The 25,713-nt window shown below is 40.7% G+C and overlaps 1 pseudogene; it reads right to left on the minus strand.

The window, feature by feature from the left end:
• Nucleotides 1-284: 284 nt before the first annotated feature.
• Nucleotides 285-25,713, minus strand: part of LOC147998380 (large ribosomal subunit protein eL18-like) — a 43,299-nt pseudogene continuing 17,870 nt past the window's right edge.

Genomic DNA, 25,713 nt, shown 5'->3' on the forward strand with positions numbered 1-25,713 from the left:
CAACTTGCTGATGGTCATTCTCCAGCCCCTATGCAATCTGAAGGAAGACTTCTGCTGACTACTGCTGGGTGCTACTGGATACTGGCTTATTTTCAAATTAAAAATTATCATCATCATCACCATTATCATCATCCTCCTCATTGTGTGTCTGTATTGGAGGGAAAGGATTGAGTTCCATGGCATTCATGTGGAAATATAAGGACTGTTTTGGGAATCAGTTATCTCCTTCTAACACCAAGTCTAGGAACTGACCTCAGGTCTTTGGACTTGAGTGGTACTTTTTTTCAACATCCAGAGCTTCTTATTAACAGTAAGATCCAGGGGTACTTTTTATAGCCCCAGTTGGCCCTTTGGCCTCTGGCATACTCAAACTTCCAGCCCTTGGAGTAGAGATAGTGTTTGGTGTGGCTGTATGGGATTTCTCGGGCCTTGCCAAAATGCCTGTACACTTCTAAGGACAAGAAAGGAGCACAGTGTCTAGGTTCTTCAGGGACTCTAGCCCCAGTTAGTCTAAGGTGAACGTCTTACCACCACCACCACCACCACCACCCCCAGCCTTGAGACTGTGACTTTAGGTTGGCCACTCAGTGCACACACCTTCAGCTTGGGCACTTCCAGAATCCACACATCATCTATGCCCATCCCCACAACCACAACTCTTTTGTTCTCCTGGCCAGGAAGCTTCATCTTTCAGATCATCTGGGACAGGGACAGAGGTGGCTAGTTAGTGCAACTCAAAAAAAAAAAAACAAAAAAACAAAAAACAAAAAACAAAAAACAACAACAACAACAAAAAACGTTTCAGCACAACCTGATTGAAGGTGGAGTTAGTCTGGCCAAAAATTCATACAGCTTGACCAGCAGCCGCAAGTGGATGTCCTGGCTCCTGGGCTCCTTGTGCCAAACTTTTCAGTTCTTGTGGTGAATATCAACACCTACGATGGCGCCTTCTGCTCAGCCAGGTCCAGAAAGCTTCTTTGGCTCTTTTATTCAGTGGGCCATAGCACTGGCTCAACATTTGTTCCTTCTGAGTAAATCTGCCACCGGTTCTGTCCTTTCTACAAAGTAGAATATTACAGATTTATGCAGAAAGGCGACCCTTCAGAATGTATAGACTTGTTCCTAGAATTCTCTGTAATACCAGGCTGGATTGCCCCAACAAGTGAGTCTTGGGAAGACGGTCTCATCATTCTTGAAAATAGAGGTCAGGAAGGAAAGCAAAAACAAGATGGCCAAAAAAACAACTAGCCTGGGCCAGGCAAAAGGACTAAACAACATATGATCCTGAACTGAAAGAAAATTGCTATAAAGACTATTGTTGGTAAATTTTGAATTTGAATTATACAGTAGATAGTATTGTTTGTCTCATGCCCTTTTGTGATTATTTTCTTCTCCAATATTTTCTTGAAGAGGCTTACATGAAAATATCTGGAGAATGATATTCAGGAGATCTGCAACTTGCAATGGCTTGGCCAGAACAGTTCTGACAATATGTGTTCATTTGTTTATATGTATACGGTATAAAAAGAGATGGATGGAAGTTTGCAATGTTTTATGTGGCAAGTGTCAATGATGAATGAGTCTTCTTAAAGGGCAAGTGTTCACTTTTTGGTTTGAGTGTTTTCATGAACGAAGCAAAAATTTCTGGTTCAGGAGGGAAGAAGAAGCCATCAGATAAAAAGTGGAGGAAGGGTCTAGAGATATGGGTTAGTAATGGCCACTTGCCTGATATGTCTAAGAAGCAAAGTTCAGTCATAAGCACTTCAAATAACAAAGCCTCAAGCCAAACAGCCACACATGAAGGGAAAGACTCTAAGCTAACTTATCACAGAAATGCTTTCACATCAACATTTATAGGATATGTATAAACAAGGAAGTTTTATTCAACCATAAAGAATAATGAAATTACATCATTGCAAAATGTTGTGGTTTGCCTTGGAGTTCTCTCTGAATTTGTAAAATAAAGGCAAGAGCGCTAGATTTCGGCAGAGGGAGGAGTCAGGAGCGAGAGGGGGATTAGATTCAGAGAATAGGGTTAGAGAAGACAGTTGGTGACAGTTGAGCCAGTAGAACCTGAGCAGTGGGGGAAAGGATTGAACAGTTGAGAGAGTGAGAGAGGAGAAATGAAGATAGGGGGGGAAGGGACAGTTTAGAGACATGATGGGGAACTGAGAAGAGTTAGAGGAGACAGGAGATGGAGAGAGGGGAGAAGCTAGGAGTTGTTGTGGGAGGAGAAACTAAAGCATGGAAGAGTTGATATAGTTGAGAGAGTGAGTAATGAAAAAAAGTGGGAAAGGGACAGTTTAAAGACACGATGGGCAACTGAGAGAGGATGAGTTGGGAGAAAAGTTAGAGGAGACAGGAGATGGAGAGAGGGGAGAAGCGAGTAGTCGTTGTGGGAGAAGGAGAAGCTAGAGACCTGGCAAATAAAAGGTACAAGGGATAGATGGTACTGGGCTTTATATGTTTAAGTGGACAATTATATCTTACCAATTGGATTTAGGATTACTGTGTTGTGTGTTCTTTTATGTGAGGGTTTGAGTGTAAGAAAGTGTGTGGCTGGGCTGTGTTTCCGCCAAGATATCTAACAGATATCTGGGACACTGAGGTGTAGGACCTAGCAGGGTAAAAGTCCAAACTTTACCGTTTTATTTTTATATAATTACAACAACAGCAAGAGGTAGGATACAACTGGAGGTAATAGTCTTTACTAACTCAAATCATGTTCAGAAAGGGTAATACTGCGGTTTTTTTTCTTGCTCATGATTCTGAATTTCATCTAAATACACAAAGTCATATGTGCATGCAGGACATGAAAACAGAAATGCAATGGTCCAGGTAAATAAAAGGGACTAGCAGGAGGAGAGACGAGAGTCAATGTAGAGGGCAAGGGAGCACCAGAAGAATTTGTTCAGTTTACATTACTGTAAATATATTGGTTCTGTATGTGTGCATGATGTGTGTGTATGTGTGCACATGTACACATGATGTGTATGTGGAAGTCACGGGACAACTTATAAACTTAGTTGTCTCCTTTGCCATTACATGGATTCTGAAGATTGAATTCAGGTTACAAAGGTTGTGTGGTGAATGCCTGTTCCTGCTAAACCATCTTATTGACCCTCGACATACATTTATATATTCTTGTACAAAAATGGCCTTTCGGTCTGCACCTCTGCCAGGGCAGACCAGCGTGTCTGTCCCTCTCAACAACCCACAGTCTGCAGGTCTCCCAGGAGATCTTCTGTTACCAGGGCAACAGGTAAGACACCCACTCAAAATAACCACAGCAGCTAGGAACTGCAAGGACCGGCAGATGCTGGACCCCTCCCTCTGCACAAACCCTAACTCCCTTCCAGTCTGGAAACCCACCAGGGCAGATCAGCATGTCTGTCCCTCTCAAGAATCCATGGTCGGCAGGTCTCCCAGGAGATGTGCTGCAGCCAGGACCATAGGTTTCCCAGGAGATCTGCTTCAACCAGGGACATAGGAGTCAGCTCCAGAGACACCTAGGCCAATTAAAACCAGAGATAACCAGCTCATGAAAAGCAAGTACCAGAACATAAGCACAGAAGCCAATATAATTTAGCACTATCAGAACCCAGTTTTCCACCATAGCAAGTCCTGGATAGCCCAACACACCTGAAGAGCATGATAATGACCTAAAATCCAATCTCATGAATATGATAGAGACATTTAAGGAGGATATAAATAACTCACTTAAAGAAATGCAGGAAAACGTAGTTGTTTCCCTTAAAGAGGAAACAAATAAATACCTTAAAGAAATACAAGAAAACACAATAAAATGGGTGAAGGAATTGAATAAAGCTGTCCAAGACCTAAAAATGGAAGTAGAAACAATAAAGAAAACACAATGGAGGCAACTCTGGAAATGGAAAACCTAGGAAAGAGGTCAGGAATTACAGGTGTAAGGATCACTAACAGAATACAAGAGACAGATGAGAAAATCTCAAGTGTAGAAAATATGGTAGAAGAGATTGACACAAGGGTCAAAGAAAATTCAAAACATAAAAATCTCCTAACTGAAAACATCCAGGACACAATGAAAAGACCAAATCTAAGAATACTTGGAATAAAGAATGAAGATTCCCGGCTCAAATGACTAAAAATACGTTCGACAAATTATAGAAAAAAAAAACCTTCTCCAACCTAAAGAAAGAGATGGCCATAAATGTACAAGACGTATATAGAACACTAAATAAATGGAACCAGAAAAGAAAATCCTATCACATAATAATCAAACACTAAATGCACAGAACAAAGAAAGAATATTAAAAGCTGTAAGGAAAAAAGGCCAAGTAACATCTGAAGGCACACCTAGCAGAATTACACCAGACTTCTCACCAGAGACTATGAAAGCCAGAAGATCCTGGATAGATGTCATGCAGATCCTAAGAAAACACAAATGCCAACCCAGGCTACTATATCCAGCAACAAATGCCCAAAACAAAGAAAGAATATTAAAAGCAGATGTCATACAGACCCTAAAAGAACAACCCAGGCAAAACTATACCCAGCAAAACTCTCAATCACCATAGATGGAGAAACCAAAATATTCCATGAAAAAACATACAGATTTAAACAATATATATCTCCCAAACCAACCCTACAGAGGATTCTACAAAGAAAACTCGAACACAAGGGGGTTATCTACACCAAAGAAAAAACAAGAAATTAATCATCTCACCCAAAACCCAAAAGAAGAGAATCACACACACATAATACCTCCAACAACAAACATAACAGGAACTAACAATCATCTGTCTTTAATATCTCTGGACATCAATGGATTCAATTCCCCAATAAAAAGACATAACTAACGGACTGGATATGCAGGCAGGATCCAACATTTTGCTGCATACAAAAATGAACTTCAATAACCAAGACAGACACCAACTCAGAGGAAAAGGTTGGTAAATTTTTCCAAGCAAATGGTTCCAGGAAACAAGCTGAAGTAGTCATTCTAATAGCCAATAAAATACTTTCAACCAAAAATTATCAAAAGTGATTGAAAATGACACTACATTATCATCAAAGGAAAAATACATGAGACAAAGTCTCAATTCTGAACATCTATGCCCCAAATCCAAGGGCACCCACATTCATAAAAGAAACTTTAGTAAAGCCTAAAACACACATTGCACCTCACACAATAATAGTGGGAGACTTTAACACCCAACTCTCACCAATGGACAGGTAATTAAAACAGAAACGAAACAGAGACACTCCACCACACTACATATATCTGCATACAGGAGCTGGTCTAAGCCCCCCCCCATACCTTCCTGGACTAGCCTCACGGGTAGAAGAAGCACATAACCCATGAACCAACTGAGGTCCCAGGGAAGGAGAAGGCTTCCTGGGGGGGGGGCATTCTCTCAGAGACAAGAGGGAAGAGGAATGGGATGAGGAACTGTTGGAGTGTGAACTGGGATGAGGAGGCCATGGCTGGATTTTAAATATAATAAAAATAACAACAACAAAAAATAATGTTTCTATGAAACCCAAAACTATATTACTATATTCAATAAACGTATTCTCATAAATTGGGGAATAGCTTTTGGAGGGACATCTGGAACATCTGCTCAGAGTAGGTGGCCTGGGCGTATTGGTTTTGCCTGCCAAGCAGCAAGGTTAGTGTGAGGAAACACAGACCCAAAGCAATTCAGAATTGTTTGTGATGATGCACTTAGGGAGTTTGTCTCCTAAGAATCAAAGTTGACATGCTTTTCCAAATTATTTTTCAGAAAGGTAGCACTGAAAAGACAAAATTTAACTATACCTATGAAAAGAAAAATATCGTTTCTCATTGTTAATATGTTTAGTTAATACACATGCAATTTAAGGAACATGAACCAACACTTTCAAGGTACACAGATTTCTGATTAATATTTCTGTGGTGCTTATTACAGCATGACACATAAAGCATGGTGATCAGAAGGGCTACTGTAGAACCGTGAATCATGTAAGTAGCAAACTGGCAGCTGTCAAAGGAGGTTCAGTGAATTGCTAAAGTGGTAAAGCATGAAATACAAAATCAAATGCTTCAAGGAAAAGGGTGTGGCCAAGTCTACATTGGCTTTGACAAGAGAGTCACTATGAGCTATATGTGATGATTTCAATCTAATTTCAATCAAATCAGAGATTCGGTATTCTATCACACTCACTACATTGAATTCTCAATAGCCACACGTGCTGTGTAGCTATCATATTGGGTACCAAAAGCACAAGCCCTTTTTCTCATGGCAGAGAATTCTGTTAGACATTAGACAACACGTGAAGTGAGATAAGAGACATAAAGTGTCCAATGGCATTTACTGATATGGCTATCAGAGGTAATCTTGCTAATAATATTTCCAGGAGAAGGAAAATCAGAGTATGGCATTAATGAAGATAAAGAAATTGAAGTAATCAGTTTCAAGGCTTCTTCGGGAACTTTGAAGGTGCATAACTGCTGAAAAGGGAACCTATGTAAAATATATTTTAAGAAAAAAGTCTTAAAACCCTATGGGGTTCATGCATGTTACTGAGAAAAATATGCAATTGTTAAATTGCACTTCCCAAGCAAGTAGACAGGTTGAACCAGAGTTTGGGTGACAAGGCTGTGTGTGGGAAGAAGTATCTTCTCTTGTCTGTAGAGAAGACTAGAGCAAAACTAAGGGGACGACTGTAGACTTGGTGGCAGGAAGGCTGTTTTAGTTAGGGTTTTACTGCTGTGAACAGACACTATGACCAAGACAACTATTATAAAGACAACATAAAATTGGAGCTGGCTTACAGCTTCAGAGGTTCAGCCCCTTATCATCAAGGGGAGAGCATAGTGGCCTCCAGGCAGGCATATTGCAGGAGGAGCTGAGAGTTTTATATCTTTATCTGAAGGCTGCTAGCAGAAGACTGACTTCCAGGCAGCTGGGTGTGGGTCTTAAATCCCATACCCACAATTACACACCTACTCCAACAGGACCTCACCCTATAATAGTGCCACTTCCTGGGCCAAGCATACAAACCATCACAAAGGCTAGGGAATTTTAATCTGAAACTTGCCATTTTACAGAAAATTGGAACTGAGTTTATTTTCTGACTGGAGAGCAGGTTATGAACAGAAAGGTGTAATGCAGGAGGAGAGAACAATCCTAGAGTTGTGGCTTTTGAGACTAAACATCCATTAGAATCCTTTGGTAGGTCTGCTGAAGCAGAGTGGTTGGCCCCAGTTCTTGGGCTCCAAGTCAGTAAAGAGGATGATCAACAAAGACGTTGCATTTCCAGCAAGCTCCCAGATGATGCTAGTGTTCCTCTGACCCAGGAACTCCACACGATTTCCTGAGTAGCAAGTTTTGTGAGAACCATAAATATTGATGGTAGGGAAGAGAGTAAGGATGGTCAAGAAGTTGTGCAACAGCACATGTGCAAGAGTAGACTAGATGAAGCATAGGAAATGTTAGAGAGTAAAAAGAGTTCTATTAAAATGTTGACTGATACTTCAAACGAGGCCAGAAGTCTAGATAATGAAGTGATTAGTGAGACAGATTGCCCATTTGAGTGTCAAGGTAGAGAGTCAACAACAGAATTTGAAACCCTTAAATTCTTTTTTTTAAAATTATTTTTCCGTCTTTATTAACTTGAGTATTTATTTACATTTCGATTGTTATTCCCCTTCTGGTTTTCACAGCCAACATCCCCCTAACACTTCCCCCTCCCCTTCTATTTGGGTGTTCCCCACCCCATCCGCCCACCATTACCACCCTCCCCCCCAACAATCACGTTCACTAGGGGTTCGGTCTTGGCAGGACCAAGGGCTTCCCCTTCCACTGGTGCTCTTACTAGGATATTCATTGCTTCCTATGAGGTCAGAGTTCAGGGTCAGTCCATGTATAGTCTTTAGGTAGTGGCTTAGTCCCTGGAAGCTCTGGTTGCTTGGCATTGTTGTACATATGGGGTCTCGAACCCTTGCAAGCTCTTCCAATTCTTTCTCTGATTCCTTCAACGGGGGTCCTGTTCTCAGTTCAGTGGTTTGCTGCTGGCATTCGCCTCTGTATTTGCTGTATTCTGGCCGTGTCTCTTAGGAGAGATCTAAATCTGGCTCCTGTCAGCCTGCACTTCTTTGCTTCATCCATCTTATCTAACTGGGTGGCTGTATATGTATGGGCCACATGTGGGACAGCCTCTGAATGGGTGTTCCTTTTGCTTCTGTTCTAAACTAGCCTCCCTATTCCCTGCCAAGGGTATTCTTGTTCCCCTTTTAAAGAAGGAGTGAAGCATTCACATTTTGGTCATCCTTCTTGAGTTTCATGTGTTCTGTGCATCTAGGGTAATTCAAGCATTTGGGCTAATAGCCACTTATCAATGAGTGCATACCATGTGTGTTTCTCTGTGATTGGGTTACCTCACTCAGGATGATATTTTCCAGTTCCAACCATTTGCCTATGAATTTCATAAAGTCATTGTTTTGATAGCTGAGTAATATTCCATTGTGAGGATGTACCACATTTTCTGTATCCATTCCTCTGTTGAAAGGCATGTGGGTTCTTTCCAGCTTCTGGCTATTATAAATAAAGCTGCTTTCCTGGTTGCTGCCGCCGCAGAGAGCCCTTGGGCAGCACCCCGCGAGCAAACTTGAGCCTCGGGACCACAGGTAAGACCAATTTGTCTGCTGCAAGAGAGCTGCCTGGTGAGATCGGGACACACAGAGGCAGAGTTCATCTAGGACCGGGCACGTCCTGTGTTTGCCGGAGGTCCCACGCCCGCGGATCCCGGGCCCGCAGCAGCTCTCTGCTCCCAGACACTGTGGGAAAGAGACCGCACCGCCTGATCAGGTGGGCACTCCTGAGGCTGCAGAGCGGAAGAGACCACCAACACTGCCCACCCCTGCCCACATCCCTGGCCCAAGAGGAAACTGTATAAGGCCTCTGGGCTCCCGTGGGGGAGGGCCCAGGAGCGGCAGGACCCCTGCCTGACACACCACCGGAACCTGAGGGAAACAGACCGGATAAACAGTTCTCTGCACCCAAATCCCGTGGGAGGGAGAGCTGAACCTTCAGAGAGGCAGACAAGCCTGGGAAACCAGAAGAGACTGCTCTCTGTACATACATCTCGGACGCCAGAGGAAAGCACCAAAGGACATCTGGAACCCTGGTGCACTGAAGCTCCCGGAAGGGGCGGCACAGGTCTTCCTGGTTGCTGCCGCCGCAGAGAGCCCTTGGGCAGCACCCCGCGAGCAAACTTGAGCCTCGGGACCACAGGTTAGACCAACTTGTCTGCTGCAAGAAAGCTGCCTGGTGAACTCAAGACACAGGCCCACAGGAACAGCTGAAGACCTGTAGAGAGGAAAAACTACACGCCCAAAAGCAGAACACTCTGTCCCCATAACTGACTGAAAGAGAGGAAAACAGGTCTACAGCACTCCTGACACACAGGCTTATAGGACAGTCTAGCCACTGTCAGAAATAGCAGAACAAAGTAACACTAGAGATAATCTGATGGCGAGAGGCAAGCGCAGGAACCCAAGCAACAGAAACCAAGACTACATGCCATCATCGGAGCCCAATTCTCCCACCAAAACAAACATGGAATATCCAAACACACCAGAAGAGCAAGATCTAGTTTCAAAATCATATTTGATCATGATGCTGGAGGACTTCAAGAAAGACATGAACACACTTAGGGAAACACAGGAAAACATTAATAAACAAGTAGAAGCCTACAGAGAGGAATCACAAAAATCCCTGAAAGAATTCCAGGAAAACACAATCAAACAGTTGAAGGAATTAAAAATGGAAATAGAAGCAATCAAGAAAGAACACACGGAAACAACCCTGGATATAGAAAACCAAAAGAAGAGACAAGGAGCTGTAGATACAAGCCTCACCAACAGAATTCAAGAGATGGAAGAGAGAATCTCAGGAGCAGAAGATTCCATAGAAATCATTGACTCAACTGTCAAAGATAATGTAAAGCAGAAAAAGCTACTGGTCCAAAACATACAGGAAATCCAGGACTCAATGAGAAGATCAAACCTAAGGAAAATAGGTATAGAAGAGAGTGAAGACTCCCAGCTCAAAGGACCAGTAAATATCTTCAACAAAATCATAGAAGAAAACTTCCCTAACCTAAAAAAAGAGATACCCATAGGCATACAAGATGCCTACAGAACTCCAAATAGATTGGACCAGAAAAGAAACACCTCCCGTCACATAATTGTCAAAACACCAAATGCACAAAATAAAGAAAGAATATTAAAAGCAGTAAGGGAAAAAGGTCAAGTAACATATAAAGGCAGACCTATCAGAATCACACCAGACTTCTCGCCAGAAACTATGAAGGCCAGAAGATCCTGGACTGATGTCATACAGACACTAAGAGAACACAAATGCCAGCCCAGGTTACTGTATCCAGCAAAACTCTCAATTAACATTGATGGAGAAACCAAGATATTCCATGACAAAACCAAATTTACACAATATCTTTCCACAAATCCAGCACTACAAAGGATAATAAATGGTAAAGCCCAACATAAGGAGGCAAGCTATACCCTAGAAGAAGCAAGAAACTAATCGTCTTGGCAACAAAACAAAGAGAATGAAAGCACACAAACATAACCTCACATCCAAATATGAATATATAGGGAAGCAATAACCACTATTCCTTAATATCTCTCAACATCAATGGCCTCAACTCCCCAATAAAAAGACGTAGATTAACAAACTGGATACGCAAAGAGGACCCTGCATTCTGATGCCTACAGGAAACACACCTCAGAGACAAAGACAGATACTACCTCAGAGTGAAAGGCTGGAAAACAACTTTCCAAGCAAATGGTCAGAAGAAGCAAGCTGGAGTAGCCATTCTAATATCAAATAAAATCAATTTGCAACTAAAAGTCATCAAAAAAGATAAGGAAGGACACTTCATATTCATCAAAGGAAAAATCCACCAAGATGAACTCTCAATCCTAAATGTCTATGCCCCAAATACAAGGGCACCTACATACGTAAAAGAAACCTTACTAAAGCTCAAAACACACATTGGACCTCACACAATAATAGTGGGAGATTTCAACACCCCACTCTCATCAATGGACAGATCATGGAAACAGAAATTAAACAGAGATGTAGACAGACTAAGAGAAGTCATGAGCCAAATGGACCTAACGGATATTTATAGAACATTCTATCCTAAAGCAAAAGGATATACCTTCTTCTCAGCTCCTCATGGTACTTTCTCCAAAATTGACCATATAATTGGTCAAAAAACGGGCCTCAACAGGTACAGAAAGATAGAAATAATCCCATGCGTGCTATCGGACCACCACGGCCTAAAACTGGTCTTCAATAACAATCAAGGAAGAATGTCCACATATACTTGGAAATTGAACAATGCTCTACTCAATGATAACCTGGTCAAGGAAGAAATAAAGAAAGAAATTAAAAACTTTTTAGAATTTAATGAAAATGAAGGTACAACATACCCAAACTTATGGGACACAATGAAAGCTGTGCTAAGAGGAAAACTCATAGCGCTGAGTGCCTGCAGAAAGAAACAGGAAAGAGCATATGTCAGCAGCTTGACAGCCCACCTAAAAGCTCTAGAACAAAAAGAAGCAAATACACCCAGGAGGAGTAGAAGGCAGGAAATAATCAAACTCAGAGCTGAAATCAACCAAGTAGAAACAAAAAGGACCATAGAAAGAATCAACAGAACCAAAAGTTGGTTCTTTGAGAAAATCAACAAAATAGATAAACCCTTAGCCAGACTAACGAGAGGACACAGAGAGTGCGTCCAAATTAACAAAATCAGAAATGAAAAGGGAGACATAACAACAGATTCAGAGGAAATTCAAAAAATCATCAGATCTTACTACAAAAACCTATATTCAACAAAACTTGAAAATCTTCAGGAAATGGACAATTTCCTAGACAGATACCAGGTACCGAAGTTAAATCAGGAACAGATAAACCAGTTAAACAACCCCATAACTCCTAAGGAAATAGAAGCAGTCATTAAAGGTCTCCCAACCAAAAAGAGCCCAGGTCCAGATGGGTTTAGTGCAGAATTCTATCAAACCTTCATAGAAGACCTCATACCAATATTATCCAAACTATTCCACAAAATTGAAACAGATGGATCACTACCGAATACCTTCTACGAAGCCACAATTACTCTTATACCTAAACCACACAAAGACACAACAAAGAAAGAGAACTTCAGACCAATTTCCCTTATGAATATCGACGCAAAAATACTCAACAAAATTCTGGCAAACCGAATCCAAGAGGACATCAAAACAATCATCCACCATGATCAAGTAGGCTTCATCCCAGGCATGCAGGGATGGTTTAATATACGGAAAACCATCAACGTGATCCATTATATAAACAAACTGAAAGAACAAAACCACATGATCATTTCATTAGATGCTGAGAAAGCATTTGACAAAATTCAACACCCCTTCATGATAAAAGTCCTGGAAAGAATAGGAATTCAAGGCCCATACCTGAACATGGTAAAAGCCATATACAGCAAACCAGTTGCTAACATTAAACTAAATGGAGAGAAACTTGAAGCAATCCCACTAAAATCAGGGACTGGACAAGGCTGCCCACTCTCTCCCTACTTATTCAATATAGTTCTTGAAGTTCTAGCCAGAGCAATCAGACAACAAAAGGATGTCAAGGGGATACAGATCGGAAAAGAAGAAGTCAAAATATCACTATTTGCAGATGATATGATAGTATATTTAAGTGATCCCAAAAGTTCCACCAGAGAACTACTAAAGCTGATAAACAACTTAAGCAAGGTGGCTGGGTATAAAATTAACTCAAATAAATCAGTTGCCTTCCTCTATACAAAAGAGAAACATGCCGAGAAAGAAAGTAGGGAAATGACACCCTTCATAATAGACCCAAATTATATAAAGTACCTCGGAGTGACTTTAACAAAGCAAGTAAAAGATCTGTACAATAAGAACTTCAAGACACTGAAGAAGGAAATTGAAGAAGACCTCAGAAGATGGAAAGATCTACCATGCTCATGGATTGGCAGGATTAATATAGTAAAAATGGCCATTTTACCAAAAGCAATCTACAGATTCAATGCAATCCCCATCAAAATACCAATCCAATTCTTCAAAGAGTTAGACAGAACAATTTGCAAATTCATCTGGAATAACAAAAAACCCAGGATAGCTAAAGCTATCCTCAACAATGAAAGGACTTCAGGGGGAATCACTATCCCTGAACTCAAGCAGTATTACAGAGCAATAGTGATAAAAACTGCATGGTATTGGTACAGAGACAGACAGATAGACCAATGGAATAGAATTGAAGACCCAGAAATGAACCCACACACATATGGTCACTTGATTTTTGACAAAGGAGCCAAAACCATCAAATGGAAAAAAGATAGTATTTTCAGCAAATGGTGCTGGTTCAACTGGAGGTCAACATGTAGAAGAATGCAGATCGATCCATGCTTATCACCCTGTACAAAGCTTAAGTCCAAGTGGATCAAGGACCTCCACATCAAAGCAGACACACTCAAACTAATAGAAGAAAAACTAGGGAAGCATCTGGAACACATGGGCACTGGAAAAAATTTCCTGAACAAAACACCAATGGCTTACGCTCTAAGATCAAGAATCGACAAATGGGATCTCATAAAACTGCAAAGCTTCTGTAAGGCAAAGGACACTGTGGTTAGGACAAAACGGCAACCAACAGATTGGGAAAAGATCTTTACCAATCCTACAACAGATAGAGGCCTTATATCCAAAATATACAAAGAACTCAAGAAGTTAGACCACAGGGAAACAAATAACCCTATTAAAAAATGGGGCTCAGAGCTAAACAAAGAATTCACAGCTGAGGAATGCCGAATGGCTGAGAAACACCTAAAGAAATGTTCAACATCTTTAGTCATAAGGGAAATGCAAATCAAAACAACCCTGAGATTTCACCTCACACCAGTGAGAATGGATAAGATCAAAAACTCAGGTGACAACAGATGCTGGCGAGGATGTGGAGAAAGAGGAACACTCCTCCATTGTTGGTGGGATTGCAAACTGGTACAACCATTCTGGAAATCAGTCTGGAGGATCCTCAGAAAATTGGACATTGAACTGCCTGAGGATCCAGCTATACCTCTCTTGGGCATATACCCAAAAGATGCCCCAACATATAAAAAAGACACGTGCTCCACTATGTTCATTGCAGCCTTATTTATAATAGCCAGAAGCTGGAAAGAACCCAGATGCCCTTCAACAGAGGAATGGATACAGAAAATGTGGTACATCTACACAATGGAATATTACTCAGCTATCAAAAACAACGACTTTATGAAATTCGTAGGCAAATGGCTGGAACTGGAAAATATCATCCTGAGTGAACTAACCCAAACACAGAAAGACATACATGGTATGCACTCACTGATAAGTGGCTATTAGCCCAAATGCTTGAATTACCCTAAATGCCTAGAACAAATGAAACTCAAGACAGATGATCAAAATGTGAATGGTTCACTCCTTTAAAAGGGGAACAAGAATACCCTTGGCAGGGAAGAGAGAGGCAAAGATTAAAACAGAGACTTAAGGAACACCCATTCAGAGCCTGCCCCACATGTGGCCCATACATATACAGCCACCCAATTAGACAAGATGGATGAAGCAAAGAAGTGCAGACCGACAGGAGCCGGATGTAGATCGCTCCTGAGAGACACAGCCAGAATACAGCAAATACAGAGGCGAATGCCAGCAGCAAACCACTGAACTGAGAATAGGTCCTCCATTGAAGGAATCAGAGAAAGAACTGGAAGAGCTTGAAGGGGCTCGAGACCCCAAAAGTACAACAATGCCAAGCAAGCAGAGCTTCCAGGGACTAAGCCACTACCTAAAGACTATACATGGACTGACCCTGGACTCTGACCCCATAGGTAGCAATGAATATCCTAGTAAGAGCACCAGTGGAAGGGGAAGCCCTGGGTCCTGCTAAGACTCAACCCCCAGTGAACTAGTCTATGGGGGGAGGGCGGCAATGGGGGGAGGGTTGGGAGGGGAACACCCATAAGGAAGGGGAGGGGGGAGGGGGATGTTTGCCCGGAAACTGGGAAAGGGAATAACACTCGAAATGTATATAAGAAATACTCAAGTTAATAAAAGAAAAAAAAATAAAGCTGCTATGAACATAGTGGAGCACGTGTCTTTTTTATATGTTGGGGCATCTTGTGGGTGTTTGTCCAAGAGAGGTATAGCTGGATCCTCAGGTAGTTCAATGTCCAATTTTCTGAGGAACCTCCAGACTGATTTCCAGAATGGTTGTAGCATTCTGCAATCCCACCAACAATGGAGGAGTGTTCCTCTTTCTCCACATCCTTGCCAGCATTTGCTGTCACCTGAGTTTTTGATCTTAGCCATTCTCACTGGTGTGAGGTGAAATCTCAAGGTTGTTTTGATTTGCATTTCCCTTATGACTAAAGATGTTGAACATTTCTTTAGGTGTTTCTCAGCCATTCGGCATTCCTCAGCTATGAATTCTTTGTTTAGCTCTGAACCCCATTTTTAATAGGGTTATTTGTCTCCCTGCAGTCTAACTCCTTGAGTTCTTTGTATGTTTTGGATATAAGTCCTTTATCAGTTGTAGGATTGGTAAAGATCTTTTCCCAATCTGTTGGTTGCCGTTTTGTCCTAACCACAGTGTCCTTTGCCTTACAGAAGCTTTGCAGTTTTATGAGATCCCATTTGTCGATTCCTGATCTTAGAGCATAAGCCATTGGTGTTTTGTTCAGGAAATTTTCTCCAGTGTTCGAGATGCTTCCCCACTTTTTATTCTATTAGTTTGAGTATATCTGGTTTGATGTGGAGGTCCTTGATCCACCTGGACTTAAGCATTGTACAGGGTGATAAGCATGGATCGAGTTGTATTCTTCTACATGTTGACCTCCAGTTGAACCAGCACCATTTGCTGAAAATGCTATCTTTTTTCCATTGGATGGTTTTGGCTCCTTTGTCAAAAATCAAGTGACCATAGGTGTGTGGGTTTATTTCTGGGTCTTCAATTCTATTCCATTGGTCTATCTGTCTGTCTCTGTACTAATACCATGCAGTTTTCACCACTATTGCTCTGTAATACTGCTTGAGTTCAGGTATAGTGATTCCCCCACCCCCGGAAATCCTTTTATTGTTGAGGATAGTTTTAGCTATCCTGGGTTCTTTGTTATTCCAAATGAATTTGGAAATTGTTCTGTCTAACTCTCTGAAGAATTGGATTGGTATTTTGATGGGGATTGCATTGAATTTGTAGATCGCTTTTGGTAAAATGGCCATTTTTACTATATTAATCCTGCCATTCCAAGAGCATGGGAGATCTTTCCATCTTCTGAGGTCTTCTTCAATTTCTTTCTTCAGAGGCTTGAAGTTCTTATCATACAGATCTTTTACTTGCTTGGTTAAACTCACAGCGAGGTATTTTATAATATCTGGGACCATTATGAAGGGCGTCGTTTCCCTAATTTCTTTCTCAGCTTGTTTCTCTATTGTGTAGAGGAAGGCTACTGATTTATTTGAGTTAATTTTATACCCAGCCACTTTGCTGAAGGTGTCTATCAGATTTAGTAGTTCTCTGGTGGAACTTTTGGGACCACTAATATATACTATCATATCATCTGCAAATAGTGATATTTTGACTTCTTCTTTTCCAACCTGTATCCCTTTGATCTCCTTTTGTTGTCTGATTGCTCTGGCTAGAACTTCAAGAACTATATTGAATAAGTAGGGAGAGAGTGGGCAGCCTTGTCTAGTCCCTGATTTTAGTGGGATCGCTCCAAGTTTCTGTCCATTTAGTTTAATGTTAACTACTGGTTTGCTGTATATGGCTTTTAGTATGTTTAGGTATGGGCCTTGAATACCTATTCTTTCTAGGACTTTTATCATGAAGGGGTGTTGAATTTTGTCAAATGCTTTCTCAGCATCTAATGAAATGATCATTTGGTTTTGTTCTTTCAGTTCGTTTATATAATGGATTACGTTGATGGAATCCCTTAAATTCTTTACAAGGTGTTTTTTTCCTCCCAAGGGTTAACACTAATCTGGTTCTTGGACACATGGAATACACGTACACACACACACACACACACACACACACACACACACACACACGTATATGTATATGTAAAATTTCTTTCAAGATGCTTATGCCATTTGGCCATTTGGAAGTGGTGGTTGTTGAGGGAGGTTTCTTCTCCATCAATGTGGGAAAGAAGAATTTCAAGAGGGCATTTAAGAGATCTTGAAGTCTGTTCCCCAGGTTGGGCAGACTATTGTGAGATAGTGTGTGACTCTCACCTACGAAATGTAAAAGGGTTCAAAATTCTCCAGAAGCAGTCAGAGTGAGGGGAGCATAGTGTATCACAAGGATCACGCAAAGGATCAGGGGAGATCTGCAGATTAGGGGTCTTCTGTAATGTGGGAGTTTCAGTAGAAATCACAAAAGCATCTATGAAACAGACATCTTTGAACATCTCCTTGGCATGGATTGTGAAAGGCCATTTTACAGCAGGATCAGTTCAGAAAGAACTCTGTGGTCTTCATCACATTGTGTCTTTTCCCTCCTTTATTTCTGAACTAGGACTTTCCCCATACAGCAAATCACAATGCAAAGCATTCAGTTAAATGGAAAAAGAGACTATCAATGAGTACCTATGACAGCCTTCTACATTTAGCATGATGTTGCATGCAATGTGTGTTTTATAACTAAAAGAATTCATTGTTTGAGTCAAATTTCAGTTTATCTGGCCATCCTCCACCATTACTGCTGGGCGTAGAGTAACAAACTGTGTTTTTCAGCATATGAAAAGAACTGAAAGTCTAAAGTAGAAAAAGAAAGGCAAACCATGGCTTGTTTACTGGCTGTAGGTCCTTCACCTGTAGCAGGTGCCAGCTCTGACATTAACTTCAAAGCCTTGCTTATTTCAAGGGAAGAGAATTCCAAATAACCACTCAAATCTGTTTTGTGTTTTATCTACAGGAATGACAAGACAATGTGGAAGGGGTTAGGGTTTTATTCTGTGACTTGTATTCAACTTACTGATTATTATTTGTACATGCAGAACAAATAAGTTTGGAAGTATGTATACTAAATTTAGCAGGTGCTGACTTCTTGTTGGGCCTTAGCTTTTTACTTTCAACTATCTTTGATTTTGTTTAGCTTGAATGACTATGAATACAGATTACTTTGACCTTCACCATAATTAATGAAGATTTTTAAGACTGGTTATTTTTCAATTCGCTGTTTTCTTGATGTGTTTCTATGTTAATATTCTTTTCAAAAGTTATTTCTATAGCTATTTCATAATCCATTAGATTACAAGCCCAATGCACTCAAGACCCTTATACAGATTCATCTTCTCCTTTATTAATATACATAATAATGAAAGCTTTGTGGTTTATTCATTATGCACATCCTTACTGGCTGCCTTAGGATATAGCACTAGAAGTTGAGTGGTAAGCCAAAGAATTAAATGCATGTTCTTAACATTAATAAAAATCCCTATTATATCTGCCTGCTTATACTAACTCCACTCCAAGCTGCTATTAATTTATATCAAAGTGTTTTGATTGTCATTCTTTTAATATTCAAATTATTATTTTTCAAGTGTTTCTTGGCCATTTTTCCTATTTGCCTGATGGGTGCCTGCAACATAGATGGATATTCAATTGATACACATTATCAGGAATATATCATCTTTTGTGAATATTTATACTTCCCTCCAGTACATACATATATAAACAGGCACAAAAAACATACTTCTATAGGAATTTACTTTGTTATCCAATCAGTAAATAGTGGTTGAGTACATGAATAAATTAAGCATTTAAAAAATTCAGCAATCCGTAAGGCAAAGGACACTGTGGTTAGGACAAAACGGCAACCAACAGATTGGGAAAAGATCTTTACCAATCCTACAACAGATAGAGGGCTAATATCCAATATATACAAAGAACTCAAGAAGGTAGACCGCAGGGAGGCAAATAACCCTGTTAAAAACCAGGGTTATGCTGTTATGCTTGCAGACATGAAAGGGGTTTCTTAAAACAAAACAAAACAAAACAAAAACCCAGCTCTCCTGAGAGACACAGTCAAGACTGTCCACCTAGTGAAGCTAGTGAACGTGATTGTTGGGGGGGGAGTGGTAATGGGGGGAGGATGGGGAGGGGAACACCCATATAGAAGGGGAGGGAGAAGGGTTAGGGGGATGTTGGCCTGGAAACCGGGAAAGATAATAACAATTGAAATGTAAATAAGAAATACTCAAGTTAATAAAGATAAAAAAAATTCAGCAAAATGAAAGACTTCTTAGGGTTTGTTGTTGTTGTTATTATTATTATTATTATTATTATTATTTATTAACATTTTCATGGTTTATTCATTTGCACAACAAAAATATGGAGTATCTTCTGTATTCATGAGTCGATCTTGCACCATTTACAAAAAAAATAGTCAGGAAATATCATTGCCAAAACAAATCCTAAAACTTAAAGGCATTCTGTGCACATGTTGGGCACACAGCCTAGTCAATAGAATAACCCTTTCTAGAATGGTCATGTGTGAAGCAATTTGAAGTTTATATACCAACTTGAAATTTTTAGATGTCTGTTGACAAAAGCATTTTGCAAGGTAATATTTATATGCTTGTGAGATTTTGTGAATGTTGTCTTCTGCTAAGGACTAGCCTTGGATTGGAGAGGAGTTCTGAGAAAAGAGGTGTCTGGGAGCAGTGAAAACAAAAGATTCAATGTCAAATCATTGGCCCAAGTTGGCTGCCTATGTTTTGCTCCAGACAGCTTTCCTGGTTGCTTTCTCTTTGTTCTTCTCTCTCTGAAGATCTCAAAACTCCTCTCTCAATTTTCTGCTCATTGCAGTTCTCTCTTGGCATTATGAAAAATTCTCAGCTATAGAGATGTCTCAATGGCTAAAATCACTGACTGCTCTTCCATAGGTCCTGAGTTCGAGTCCCAGCAACCACATGGTGGTTCACAACCATCAGTAATGGGATCCAATGCTCTCTTTCTGGTGTATCTGAAGACAACTACAGTGTACTCATACACTTAAAAAATGTTCTGGGGTTGAGGGATGAGGGAACCCTCTAAAACATCCCGAGACCGGGGATGTGCAAGACTCTCAGGATTCAATGGGGGTGACTTTAGCCAAAATGCCCAACAATGGGGACAGGATACCAGGAAAGTTCACCTCAGTAGAAAGACAGGGCCCCAAGTGAAGGGATGAGGTTACCAACCCACAGTCAAAAACTCTGACCCAGAATTGTTCCTGTTTGAAAGAACTGCAGGGACAAAAATGGAGAAGAGCCTGAGGAAAAGGAAGTCCAGTGACAGGCCCAAATTGGGATCCAGCTCAAGGGGAGGCCCCAAGGCCTGACACCATTACTGATGCTGTGATGTGCTCACAGATAGCCTAGTATGGCTCTCCTCTGAGCCAACAGTCTCAGTTAACCCATATCCCTTGGAGCTTCCAGAGACTAAGCCACAAACCAAAGAGCATACATGGGCTGCTACATATGGCTGGCACATATGTAGCAGAGGACTGTCTTGTCTGGCCTCAGCTGGAGTGTTGGAGAGGCTTGAAATCCTAGGAAAGAGGAATGCCCCCTGGAGGGGGGGAGGGGAGTACCCTCTCAGAGGTAAGAAGAAGGGAGGATGACATGAAGAACTGTGGGAGTGGGCAACGTCTGCAATGCAAATAAATAAAATAACTAATCAAAAATTTCTCTGGATAGCTCATTTCTGGCAGATCATGAGCCCAGTGTTTTATTTTACATATCAATCCAGTCATTTCCTACAGGCTCCCTTTTGATTACCCCTTGAGTCATCATTCCATGACCCAGCATCTTGATTCTTAGGAGAGAGCAAATACACAGTTTTCTTTTAACATTGCCAAAGTATTCAGACCTGCTTGCCTCTGTTAAGCACAGAAGAAAAACTAGCTGTGTGGGACCCTACCCCCCATTCCTACCACATCTGGGCCTGGACCTGAACTCCCTCTATCCCAGGCTGATCTTGAACTCAGGAATCGGTCTGCCTTTGTAAACATAAGCAAAAACTTTGCTGGGTAGGATCTTGCCATGTGATTACCACTCCCTAAATGTTTTCATCTCCTTCTTTAATATTTTTATGACAAGTTGGCGCTTAGTGCAGCTGCCTCTGTTCCTTCAGGTCTGTGAAGCACCTTATACAATTCATATTGCATCCTTATAACTTTGCATAATTGAGGAATTATTTATTTTCACACTCATGTTTTTAGAGTTCTTTTCCACAGCCTGAAGGTCTGGGCATTTACCATTTTGCTGAGATATTAGCCACACCTTTGCTCCCCAGACTCCTGCTGTCTCTGATTATCATGGTGTCATTAACACTAACTGGGAGGACATCCCTTGAAGGAGGAGTGTAAAATATGTGCATTATTATACAAACAAGCCTTATGCCTATGTCAGGCATCACCAAGTCATTTCACCCCTGCCAAGGTCATGCCGGATTCGGCAGTGTTCCATGGATGGATGAAAATGTCAAGGAATGAGTTTGACTCTTGCTCTGAATGTAGAAATCACCCCTCCTTTCAAGGCTGAGTATTGCCTTGTGGAATGTCACTGGACACCACTACCTTTCATCTCTGTTACTGTTGTTACTGTTGCTGACAACATGGCTACATTTCATCCACCTTCAAATCCCTTTTCTTCTTGCTGCCAGTGACTCTTGATTTGTTCCTTGTTTCTTCTCATCAAACTTACACCAATGTCTCTTGGGTTTGAAATATATTTTGGCTTTCTGCATATATTGCCAGTTGCTTAGCATATCATTTTTCTTATGTGGTGACCCAGACAGCCACCTCACACTTGGAGTAAGTTGCCCTTTTTGGCTGTGTTGTTTGATTCTGGCTGTCAACAGGTTCTTCTTTCATTATTGAAATGTTTTGGGGTAAGAGTTCAAGTTGATAAACTCAGCATTTCTGGAAGCCCAGATACCAGACCACTGCATTATCAAGTTCCTGGCAACATATGGGTGCAGAATTTTATAAGAAAAGGAAGAGACTTCCTTGGTGTGAAGTCACTTATTGCTCTTAAGGGATGATTTGATAGATTTCCAAGCCAGTTCTGTGATAGCAGAGAATTTTCTAAAGAAAGTCACCTCTGCCATGCATTCATTTGTGCTCTCATTCTGAACCTGTAGCCCTCACTGGGGGCATCTTTCTCTGGTGGTTCTAAGACTTCAAGGGAAGGAACTCTCCATGTTTATCCCTATGTGGTTGTAGTTTGCTTTCTTGGCAGATGGGGAACCTGAATTTCTTTTTTTTCCTCCATCTTTATTAAATTGGGTATTTCTTATTTACATTTCGAGTGTTATTCCCTTTCCCGGTTTCCGGGCAAACATCCCCCTAATCCCCCCCTCCCCTTCTTTATGGGTGCTCCCCTCCCAACCCTCCCCCCATTGCCGCCCTCCCCCCAACAATCACGTTCACTGGGGGTTCAGTCTTAGCAGGACCCAGGGCTTCCCCTTCCACTGGTGCTCTTACTAGGATATTCATTGCTACCTATGAGGTCAGAGTCCAGGGTCAGTCCATGTATAGTCTTTGGGTAGTGGCTTAGTCCCTGGAAGCTCCGAATTTCTTATCAAGAAAGTAGTCCTGACCCAGAGTGAAAATAGGACTAAACACATCTTTTAGGTCAGGTCAAGCACAGATGACATGAGGAGAAAGTCAAGATGTTCTGTTAGAAAAAAAATCCTCAAGTTGTTTGTGGAAAAAGAAAGAGGGGTGCTTGTTGTATTTGGCTAGGAAATGTGACAAAGAAAATTACAGCAGAGTAAATTCTTAAGAAAATATCCATCTTGTATCACCTTGAACAGCTCCTCGGATTATTGAAACACCTCTTTCTTACAACAGTGTACTAAGTTTGGATGCAGAGGTGAGGGTCAGGGAACAAGTCCTGGAATGCTGTGGTGGCCTCTGTGGGAAAATCCCCAAGGCACAGCTAACTGTGGAAGACAGAGAAGAAAAGGGGAGGGGAGGGGGTTACCCAAGCCCGAGTGCTGCAAGCACAGTGCAGTGGTCACAAAGATAAACAGCGAGTGCTTTCGCCAACCACTGCAACTACCACACCATCATGATGATGAAGAGAAAAGTCTTTCCTTGGAGGGTGATTCCACCTGCCTTTAACACCAGCTACCACACATCTGGCTTGCTGGTATTTCATTGAAATCGCTGCCTGTGTGGAGTTCAGAGAGAAAATAATGAAGTAGGTTTTGCCTCTTCTCTTTTACAGTTGCTCCCCAAAAGAGTGTAGATTTGCTAAGGGCCAAAGTCTGTTTGTAAAAAGAAACCTCTGAGGGGAGATACAGCACCTAAGACCAAAGACCTTAATTTTGCCTCAAATTTTGGCTATAGTGTTTCTATAGAGACCAAAGGCAAGCTTTGGCTCCCCCACTCAGCTATTAAAGTTTAGTGCATTGAAAAGTGTCTTCATGCTGTGATACCCTTTCAGGGAGGAGAATAGGGTCTGAACTAATCCATGAAAGTTGTCATGCTATGAACTAGTAGTCAAGCTTTTTCCTTTCAATTGAATCTAAAGCTATACTGTACTTCACACTTGATTGGTCCTTCAGATGGAAGGATTCAATATCCCTGCTGGAAAGCAGCTCGTCTTCTTCATACAGTGCCGTTGAACGTGGAAAGAACTTATTTCTGAAGCATAATTACCGGCTCTAGCATATGAGAAGTCGTAAGGATATTTCCATTTCTTTTTCTTTCCTTAAATGTTGGTCAACTTCTTAAACTGCTAACTTTTACTTTCCCCTTTGACAAAGCTTACTTACACAGGCTGTGTCTCCACGCTTGATTTTGCTGTTTGTGAATAGATGTCTGGATCTATACATGTTCACTAGCCTTTCTTTCCTCAGGATGATAGACAGACATGCAGCATAAATGTATGGCGGACAAAACCCAAAATATCTTCTGAATGCAGCCGGCAGCAAGCCATTGAATGTCCTGTAGCAAAGGTAACGGGTCATTTATTTACCATGAAGACTGGGACAAGAACTCAAGGAATCTGAGTTGTGCTATGCCAATTGTCTAAGGAAAGGATGCTTTTCCTTTGCCACTCAAAAGAGTTAGCTTTGTTTGTTTGCACATGTTTTAGATCAATAACTGGTAATAGTAAAGGCAGAACAAAAGCTCTAATAACCATGAGCCATCTGCAGTGTGAATCGACATTTCCCAAGTTAAACACCGCATGTTGTGAGTGAATATGTACAGTGCATATGATTTTTTTTTTAGCTGAAAGAAAGCCTTGATCTAGCTACACCAAAAGGGGGCACCAGGGTATTAAAGAAGCTGTGATATTTTCAGAGTCTATAAGTGAAATTAAGTGAAGTTTGAAGAGGTTTTTGAGGATAATTGTTATGTATGTGATTTTTTTAGAGTTGCTATTTGAAAATCTGTTTGAGTGATTCCACGTATTTCAGTAAAACCAAATTTTGATAACTGAGTGGAATTTCTGATAGATATGTGGTCATATCTTTGGAGTCTGATGAAATAAGTCCTAGTGAAACTCTATATTTTATATTTGAAAAGTGATATAAGGAAAACTACCTTTGATTAATTTGGTATTAATATTTATGCTATTTTATAATTGAAGTTTTTTACTATTCTGTCTTAAAATAGAAATTTTTTCTTTATTGTGAGGATATTTGTGTGTGTGTGTGTGTGTGTGTGTGTGTGTGTGTGTGTGTGTGTGTTTTGATGGAAAAAATCAGTCTTAGTCTTGGATATTGTGAGGGAGAGTGCTGAATGTGGAAATCTGTGGGTTGTGGCAAATAGTAGCTAATTTAGAAGTTGTATACCATAATTTCCAGAATTTACACTTATTTGAGAGAACAGAAGGCATTTTCTGGGAAAGAATTTCAAATTGCACATGTCGGATTAATGCTATCTCATTTTTGTGACTTTGGTAAAGGAAATCTGTTGGAGGAAAATAGATGCAATGTAGCCTATAATGGAGTTGTAAATGTGTGCAATGGATGCAGATACCTCTGGCTTTAATGTCACCTAAGGGGAGTAAAAACCAGTTCAATGTCTAATTTTCTTAGTGCTTGAATAGTGCTATTTATGTGGTTTTCCTCTTCACTCTGGTCCTGTGCCTCTTTCCCTCCTCCACATGAAATAGAGACCTTTGATATGTAATCAAATCTCAACTGATTGGTTAGCTAATAATTCATCTTAAAAATGGAAATCAGCGACTACGTGATGCTGCTTTCCCTGTATATCTGTAGACTTTCCAAAGATGGCTGCAATCTAAACAAAATGGTCTGTCTCTTCATGGAAACTATTTTCTCCTTTTTATTTTTGTATGTCTAGCTGTCACTGCTTCTTTTAGAAACACAAAATGATACATTTAGTTCATGGTGTGTTTTATAGTTTAATTTTTACCCATTGTTTTGTGCTTTGTGATGATTGATGAAATCATATTTTATGTAATGTGAGGCAATTTACAAGCTGCTATTACATCCCTGTAACTTTTATGAAATATGTGACTAATTAGTATATTGTTTAACTGGGAGAATGGATGAGAAAAACAAGCATCTCTCAGGTTTATTTCAACATATGGACTTTACTCAGCTGGAGTAATTACTCAAGTACAATA

The sequence above is a fragment of the Rattus norvegicus genome, chromosome X (genome assembly GCF_021556685.1).
Source record: "Rattus norvegicus strain SHRSP/BbbUtx chromosome X, alternate assembly SHRSP_T2T, whole genome shotgun sequence".
NCBI lineage: Eukaryota > Metazoa > Chordata > Mammalia > Rodentia > Muridae > Rattus > Rattus norvegicus.